Source organism: Odocoileus virginianus, unplaced genomic scaffold (genome assembly GCF_023699985.2).
Source record: "Odocoileus virginianus isolate 20LAN1187 ecotype Illinois unplaced genomic scaffold, Ovbor_1.2 Unplaced_Scaffold_1, whole genome shotgun sequence".
NCBI lineage: Eukaryota > Metazoa > Chordata > Mammalia > Artiodactyla > Cervidae > Odocoileus > Odocoileus virginianus.
Window position 1 is genome coordinate 11,199,633 of NW_027224263.1, and position 9,495 is coordinate 11,209,127.

At 41.8% G+C, this 9,495-nt stretch overlaps 1 pseudogene; it reads right to left on the bottom strand.

The window, feature by feature from the left end:
* Positions 1-1,209: 1,209 nt before the first annotated feature.
* Positions 1,210-8,885, bottom strand: LOC110149950 (cytochrome c oxidase assembly protein COX20, mitochondrial pseudogene; annotated as a pseudogene).
* Positions 8,886-9,495: the final 610 nt, after the last annotated feature.

A 9,495-nucleotide genomic window follows, 5' to 3' on the forward strand; every position in this document is an offset into this window, starting at 1 on the left:
AAATCACTGCAGATGGTGATTGCAGCCATGAAATTAAAAGACGCTTGCTCCTTGGAAGGAAAGTTATGACCAACCTAGACAGCATATTAAAAAGCAGAGACATCACTTTGCCAACAAACATCTGTCTAGTCAAGGCTATGGTTTTTCCAGTAGTCATGTATGGATGTGAGAGTTGGAGCCTATAAAGAAAGCTGAGCACTGAAGAATTGATGTTTTTGAACTGTGGTGTTGGAGAAGACTCTTGAGAGTCCCTTGGACTGCAAGGAGATCCAACCAGTCCATCCTAAAGGAAATCAGTCCTGAGTGTTCATTGGAGGGACTGATGTTGAAGCTGAAACTCCAATACTTTGGCCACTTGATGTGGAGAGCTGACTCATTTGAAAAGACCCTGATGCTGGGAAAGATTGAGGGCAGGAGGAGAAGGGGACAACAGAGGATGAGATGGTTTTGGCATCACTGACACAATGGACATGGGTTTGGGTGGAGTCTGGGAGTTAGTGCTGGACAAGGAGGCCTGGCTTGCTGCAGTTCATGGGGTCACAAAGTGTCGGACACGACTGAGTGACTGAACTGAACTGAACAGTCCCAGCAGCACTAAATAAGGATTTCTAATTTCCTCATATTCTCAACAACACTTGTTATTATCTGCCTCTTTGATTATACCTTCCTAGTAGGTGTGAAGTGATATCTCATTGTGATTTTTGATTTGCATTTCCCAGATGGTTAATGAAGTTGAGCATTGTTTCATGTGTTTGTTGACCACTCTTATACGTTCTTTGGAAATACGTCTATTCAGATTCTTAACCCATTTTTAAACACTGGTTTGTCTTCTGATCGTTGAGTTGCAAAAGTTCTATGTATGTTCTAGATGCAAGTTTCTTATCAGCAATGTGATTTCCATATATTTCTGTGGTTGACTTTTTACTTTTGTAATGGTGTTCTTTGAAACAGAAGTTTTTAATTTTGGTGTAGTCTAATTTTTCTATGTTTTCTTGTCATGTGTGCTTTGATGTTGTACCTATGAAGACATTGCATGATCCAAGGTCGTAGAGGTTTATACCTATATTTTCTTTGAGTTAAAAAATTTTTTTTAAATTTTACTACTTACCCATACTCTATTTACAAATTGCAGTTCTTCTTATGGTACATAAAATGTTTTCTGTAGTTCATCTCAGCTTTGTTCACACTGAAGTGAGTTGTTTTCTATGCTCAATTGCTGCTGCTGCCATTGATTTGTTTTCTTTCAGGATCAAGATGGGCACTTTCATATAAAATCTTGTTTTTAATTCCTTCTCTGGCAAGTCTTTCCTGGATTCTTAGCTTTGCATAATTATACCTACAATGGAACCAGCATCCTAAAGTCACCAAGATAAATCCTCCTACTCCAATGTCACATAATCTTCTATTTCTACCTTCCCATTCCCAGGGTCCTAAGGCTCCAGAGCAGCCGCCATGGGGACTATCAGCACCTCTGAGTTTTATAGTTTTAACTTTTACTTTTAGGTATTTGATTCATTACAAGCTGGATTTTGTATATGGTGTGAGAAAGGGGTTCAAATTCATTGTTTTGCATGTGGATATCCTGTTGTCTTTGTACCATTTGTTGAAAAGACATTTTCCCCCTTGAATTGTCTTGGTACTCTTTTCAAAAATCAATTGACCATAAATGTATGGTTTTATTCTGGGCTCTCAGTTCTATTCCATTGATCTATATGTCTGTCCTTATGCCAGTACTACATTGTCATGATTAATGTAGCTCTATAGTAAGTTTTAAAATTGGGAAGTGCAAGTCCTCCAGCTATGTTCTTTTTTAAGACTGTTTTGGATATTCTGGTCCCTTGCATTTCCATATGAATTTTAGATTCAGATTGTCAGTTTTTGCAAAAAAAAAAATATAGCTGAGATTTTGATAGGATTTGCTGTGAATCCATAATTTAATTTGGGGAGTATTGCCACTTTAACAATTTAAGTTTCAATTCAAGAACATAAGATGTTTTTCTGTTTAGTTTGGTTTTCTTTAATTTCTTCCAACTGTATTTTGTGGTTTTCAGTGTAGTATTTCTCTTCCTTTGCTAAATTTATTCCTTGGTATTTTATTCTTTTTAATGCTATTATAGAGGGAGTTTTAAAATTTCATTTTCCAGTTATTCTTTGCTAGTTTATAGAAATACAACTGACTTTTGTATATTGGCCTTGTATCCTGAAAACTTGCTGAGTGCATTTATTAGCTTTAATAGTTTATTTTTTTACTGATTCTTTAGTGTTTTCTATTTAATATTGTGTCATCTGGAAATAAAGAGAATTTTACTTCATCCTTTCTGATTTGATTCTTTTCATGTTCTCATTTGGCACTTGGCTAGGACTTCCAGTAGAAAGTTAAATAGCAGTGGTAAGAGCAAGACATTCTTGTCTTATTACTCATCTTTGGGAGAAAGCTTTCAAACTTTCACCTTTAGGTGTAGTTTTAGCTATGGGTTTTTCATAGATGCTTTTTATCAGGTTGAGGAAGTTCCCTTGCAACATGATTTGCATCTGTTTTCCGATTCAATCAGTTCCCCCAGTAATCTGTATGACGTATAGGGAAATAGATGACAAATGTACCCTATTAAGAAAGAGTACATTTCTTAATATTAATATGACATGACTGTATAACATATAGGGAAATGGATGACAAATGGTTAAGAAATGTACTCAAGATACACATCAAATTAGAAATGAAATCACAGCATCCTAATTCAGAGTCCAAACTGTTTTCAGCTATTACATACTATTTCCTACAGTCTCCTGCTGCAGCTTTGTACGGAGACCTAAAAAGTTTCCTCTCTTCCACTTTTTTACTAAGAAGGTAAGCCCTTTAAGGGTAGAGTCTCTTCTGATTTTTTGTCTCTGTTTCCCTGAAACATAAAAGCACCTGCCAAAGAATAAGCACTTGAGCAGTCTCAAGAAAGCCAGTTAAGATAAGCAGATCCTTCTAGAGCTTTTAGTATGGGCAAGGCAGTATGAATAATACCCCAGCCCTCAAAGAGATTGTGGTTGAGGAAGATAAGACATAGTCACATAAGGAGATATAAGAAGGTCTGATAATAGCAAATCAGTGGTCATGACAAGTGCTTGAATAGGCAGAGCTTTTTTAGATGTAGAACAAAAAAGGCTTCATGAAGGACGACAGCCTTGAAGGATGGGTAGGAACCAGCATATGTGTGTTAAGGAAGGACCTTAGGCAGTTTAGTTAAAAACTTCATTTTAACTATTATATGAATGCTGACCATTAGAACCAATCACTATAATAAGAGCCATGCAAAGGAAAAATAATAATAGAATACATATAAAAGCAGGTAACATTATCTTGTTCTTCTGACCCCCTTTTGCCTTAGACTCAAACTCAGTAAAGCAGGTTTTTATTTTTTTGTCAGAACATTTGCACTCTAATTGCTTTGTCCCCATGAAAAAATTTGAAGCCAACCTCAGTCAAATTCTGACCAAAAAGTCTTGTTCTTTGTGTATTGCAGCATTTTGTAATAATCACAGATTCTGTAGATCGCCTAGGGCTGAGAGTCTTACAGGCTCTGGACTTCTCATCTGGCATGCTGAGTGTGTGCCTCTGATAGGAAACCAAGGGAAGCTATCATATGAACTGTTGAGGGCTATAATCTGGGAATTGTTGACCATCTGTCACAATTTTTTGATCTACCATTGTAAGCCAGCTATATGGACGATCAAGGCTGTATTCAGTGGGTAGATACACAGGTGCATGCTAAGTCACTTCAGTGGTGTCCAACTCTGCGACCCCATGAACTGTAGCCTGCTAGGCTCCTTTGTCCATGGGATTCTCCAGGCAAGAATACTGGAGTGGTTGCCATCCCTTCCTCCAGGGGATCTTCCCAACCCAGGGATCCAACCCAAGTCTCTTGTGTCTCCTGCATTGCAGGCAGATTCTTTACCTACTGAGCCACCTGGGATATACAGGTAAGAGATTATAATTATAATCTAGTAGTTATTCCACGGGTGGCCTTTTTCTGTCATTAACTGAACTGGGTCTTCTGGATTCTGTATCCGTTTGAGAGAGGTAAGTAATAGTGCCTAGCACTGTTATATTTGGATGTTTGATACTGAGAAGCAAAAGCAGAGCTAATATAGACGTGGAGTTTTGTTCAGTGCAAAGCTGACCAGGTCCTATAGTGCTCATGCACTGAATATTTCATAATTCTTCCTTGCCAAAGTCAAGATTTGAAATGCTCCCAGAAGCACTGTAATATGAAGATAGTACTAGATCTTCCCTCCGTAGCCCAAACTAAATCTAGATACACAAACACACAAAACGAAAGAGGTTGAGTGAAGGGAAAGGGCTGAGCGGCCAGAATTATCCCTACCAGAACAAGTACAATGAAAGTGAAAGGCTTCTGGGAGGAAACTAGGCTTCACTTTGTTCCACCGGAACACCAAGTAGGTACAGGGTCAGCTGAATACAATTCAGGTCACATGCAAGAGAAATTATGTTCAAGGAGGTAATCGGGGATATTTACACAGAATGTTTTGTTTTTGAAAATAAGGTAATCCCAACACCACCACCACCACATCCTCCTTTGTTATGGAAAGTGAAAGTCACTCAGTCATGTCTGACTCTTTGCGACCCAATAGACTGTAGCCCACCAGGCTCCTCTGTCCATAGAGATTTTCCAGGCAAGAATACTGGAGTGGGTTGCCATGCCCTTCTCCAGGGGATCTTCCCTACCCAGGGATCGAACCAGGCTCTCCTGCATTGCAGGCAGACTCTTTACCTATCTGAGCCACCACGGAAGCCCACTGACAAAACATACAAAGATGCTGGCTGATAGCAATCAACACTGCCATACTGGCACAGGCTGACTGCATATGAACCCTGCCCTGTGTCTGTCTTCCTGAACAGTAGCCAGTTATTGATCGTTGTAGCTTCCGCACACATCTGAGCATCGACCATCTGTCCCTTATGCCCCCAAACTCTCGGGCCTCTCTGCTTACCTCCTCTGGCTTCCTTCCACTATCAGAATGACACAGAGGTGGTTTTCGGTTTGCGATTGAGCTGATATGAGTTACTCCCTCAGTATTTCCTCTCTAGAGAGTCTCTAAAGCCAAAGCCTCCTTCAGTTGAATTTAATGTATGTTTCTCATTTGGATTTCTCTTGTCAACGTTCACAGATAACTGGCTCTCTTAAAAAAGATGAAAATGTTTTCAGATTCCCTCCCCCATTTCCTACCCATTTCTCTGCAGCTATAGAAATCCTTTAGGGGAAAATTCGCCCAACCAATCTAGTTTAAAGACATTTCATCCTCACTTCGGGTGATGGACCTGGAGTGGAGGTCTACAGTCTCTGTGTCTAGCAGTCAAGTGCTGGTCCCTCCCTCCCTAGGAAGTCAGCTACCTCATCATCCCAACCCCTCTTCCAGGAGGTAGCAGAGTAGGGTGGGTATCTTACACTTCCTCTTTCCAGGAGGCCAGCAGGCCACCACATCTTTGTAATTGTGACAAGGTACACACACGCACCTCCATTGATTCAGGACTTTATTTTTATGTCTTTCAGTAGATAGTCTTCTCCACCTAATGCTTTTTTCCTTCAGGGCTAATATCTTAGAAGTCTTGGGTCTTATTAGAGGAATTAAACTGCTTTATACTTGGCAGCAGTAATAGAACTGAAATTGTTTGTCCAAGTTAGCAAGTTGGAGGCTCACTAGTAGTGAGAAAGACTTCACCAGGAAGTGGAAAGGACAGCTACAGGGATGGTTAGGCAGACCTTGAGCATCCTCAGATTCCTAAACATAGCCTGCCTGTAGACCAACTGCCAGGTTAGAAATGAGGGTCAGGCTGCCTGCTCCTGCTTGTGGTATGCAGGTATGTGTGTATATACCTTGACCTTCCCCACCATCACCCTGCTGGCCAACCTCACACATGCTCACTTCTTTGGTTATTCCTTTGTTCCCTGGTCCCTTAGATCTTAGAACAGTGGTTCTTAATTGGGATTTATCATTGGGCAGGATCAATGCCAAGACATTTGGCAATGGCTGGAGACATTTTAGGAAGTGGAGTAGAGACCTGGGGTGCTGCTCAACACCCTACTGTGCACAGGCAGCACCCCACAACAAAAATGTACCTGAGCTCTAAGGTCAGGAGTGCAGAGTACCACTACCACCTGCCTCACTGGACTCCTTCAAAGCTGCTCCACCGGCTGGTTCATCCTCAAGGACCCTTTTGCTGGTCATCCCATCAGTAAGTCCACTGGGAGCTGTTTCCTACTAGGGGTTTTTTACCCTCAACTGCAACTGTTACCCACTTGTGTTCCTGCATACTGGACTTTCCAGGTGGCGGTAGTGGTAAAGAACCCGCCTGCCAATGCAGGAGACGTAAGAGATGGGTTCGATCCCTGGGTCGGGAAGATCCCCTGGAAGAAGGCATGGCAACCCACTCCAGTTTTCTTGCCTGGAGAATCCCATGGACAGAGGAGCCTGGCAGGCTACAGTCTATAGGATCACAAAGAGTCAGACACAACTGAATGGACTTAGCATGCACACACACACGTACCTGCATATCACAAGCAGGAGCAGGCCTCCTGACCCTCATTTCTAATCTGCCACTTGGTCTACAGGTGGGCTTTGCATACACGAGCTCATTTTATACTAACTGCAACTTTGTGAGGCAATTACTAATATCACCCACCACCTTATGACTGGGGAAACTGAGGCACAGTGAAGCTAGATAAGTTGTTTGAGATCACACAATCAGTAAGTAGTGAGCTAGAATCTGAACCCAGGGAGTCTAGTGTAGAAATTCACACTCTGAACCACCACATGGAGATGAATCAAGGGAAAAAGAGGACAGATGCAGGAGAACAAAATGATGAAGAAGGAAGGAAGGAGGAAGAAAGCTTCAGTTCCCTGACATCGGAAGGCAGGTGCTAGATGGTACCCAGCCTCTTTTTCCAGGCCCTTGGATCACCCACTTCTATCTCTTTACCAAAGCTTCCTAAGTACATCGGACTTAGGCAAGAGTTCAAATCAATGAAATAAATGGTGTCCAGAGGAATCAATGTTTTCTTTCATTAAAAATTTTTTATTGGAGTACAGTTGCTTTATAATGTTTTGTCAGTTTCTGCTGTACAGCAAAGTGAATCAGCTACATGTATACATATATCCCCTCTTTTTTGGATTTCCTTCCCATTTAGGTCATCACAGACCTAAATCATCTGAGTAGACCTCTATCATCTGAGTAGAGTTCCCTGTGCTGTACAGTAGGTTCTCATTAGTTATACATATACATATACACATACATATATATAGTAGTGTATATGTGTCAATCCTAATGTTCCAAATTTATCCCTCCCCAACACCAGCTTCCCCCCAGTAACCATAAATTTGTTTTCTACATCTGTGACTCTATTTCTGTTTTGCAAATAAAGTTCATTTGTACCAATTTTTTTTAAGATTTCACATATAAGCAGTATCATATGATGTTTGTCTTACTTACTTCACTTACTATGATAATCTCTAGGTCCATTCATGTTGCTACAAATGGCATTATTTTCTTCTTTTTTATGGCTGAGTAACATTCTAATGTTATTTTTATATAGTGAAAAAAAAAAGCAATGGTTTTCCAAAGGAATCTGAATTCAGGAATAGAAAAATGCTACACTTTGGTTTTGCTTTTCACCTCTCTGCCAAAGCACAACCTAGGACAACAAAATCAAAAGATCCATTTATGTCCTCCCTCACCATATAGCTGTAATTTCAACAAGTGTGTGCATGTGTGCATGCCAAGTATCATCAGTCGTGTCAGATACTTTGCAACCCCATAGATTGTAGCCCACCAGGCTCCTCTGTCCATGGGATTCTCCAGGCAATAATACTGGAGTAGGTTGCTGTGCCCTCCTCCAGGAACTGAACCTGAGTCTCTTGCGTCTCATGCATTGCAGGTGGATTCTTTACCCACTGAGCCATCTGGGAAGCCCAGTTTAAACAAGAACAGGCCTTAAAATCCTAGGAAGACTGGAGACAAACTAAAGATCATTCCAATTCTCAAATAAATTCTCAAAAGCCCTCTCGTCTTCACCTTCACCTTGCCACATCTTTAGGGTTCTAAAAGAAATGACAGCTTTATGGCTAAAGTAAACACTGGCCCTGAGAACAAACCTGGAACTCTCAGCTCCTTACCCAAAGAGTGGGAAGAAGACTATGGGGTTTGCCGTGTTTACTTTGATAGGTAGAACCGGAAGGGTATCAATATTCCCCGGCTTGGCATCCAGCTCCAGCCTCTCTCCTAAGTTCTACAGCCTATACCCAGTTGCTTGCTGGGCTTCTCCTCTTGGAGACCCATGGGTACTTCAGGCTCACCATGCCCCCACCTGGCCTCCTGCTCTTTTCTGGACACCTGCTCCTCTTCTTGTGTTCTCCATCTCAGTGATGACAATATCTCCCATCCAGTTACCCAGGCCAGGAACCCATGAGCCACCTAGGTCAGCGTACATTTTCTGTAAAAAGCCAAATGGGAAATATTTGAAGCTTGGCCAGCCATACAGTCTCTGTCGCAACTAGTCAGCCTTGCTGTTGCAGAATGAAAACAGTCATTAGACAGCATGTAGCAATTGACTGGGCTGCGTTCCAATCAATCTTCAGTTAGGTGCACTAAAAAGTTTTCACATAATTTTCATAGGTTCCAAAATGATACATTCCTTTTGACTTTTTCCCAGCTATTTAAAAATGTAAAATCCATTCTTAGGTCGTGGGTCATACAGAAATAAACCGGCTGGATTTGGTCGGTCTAGAATCCTCATGCTCCTTCCTCCCCACGTCTAATCGGGCAAGTCCTACAGAACTCACTTCCTGAACACGTCTCGGATCTGCCCCACTTCTTCATCCATACGTACACCATGTGAGATCTTTGTCCATATCTACACCACTTGTCCACATGGCTTCCTGACATAGACAGTTAAACAAAATTGAAGACTGCAAAGAAATATCCTTTTTGACTATGGTAAGCAGAAGTACATGTCCCTCCCAGGTTAAGTTCCTCACAGTGTGAAGGATAAGCTAAAGAAGAGTTTGCTTCTTTCTACATCTGGCACTGCAGAAAAAAATCTGTTAATGACTGCCAGTGTTTCATGAGGTGGCCTGGGAAGAGTGGGGAAACGATGCTCTGTAATCTAGTCCATGTGAAAGGGACTATGAAGCAGAGAATGGGAGAGAGCTCCTGAGTACACGCTGGCTCTGTCTAACCTCAGGGACTGCCTGGCCAAGGTCGGGCCCTTATCTCCAGTGATCTTCAGACTGAGACACTCAGATCCGCTTTGGTTAGGGGCCATGACATCTTTAGGTGGCTAGAACTCAGCTAATCTGCCCAAGACAGCCGAAGCATTGCTCCTCAGTTCCTAGTCCTCTGTCCTGTCTACACTTTCAGCGAAGCATTGTAGAGCAGCAGTATTCTTCCCTGGAAAGGGGACCAGTGGCCAGACATCCCTGGAGTTCACCCTG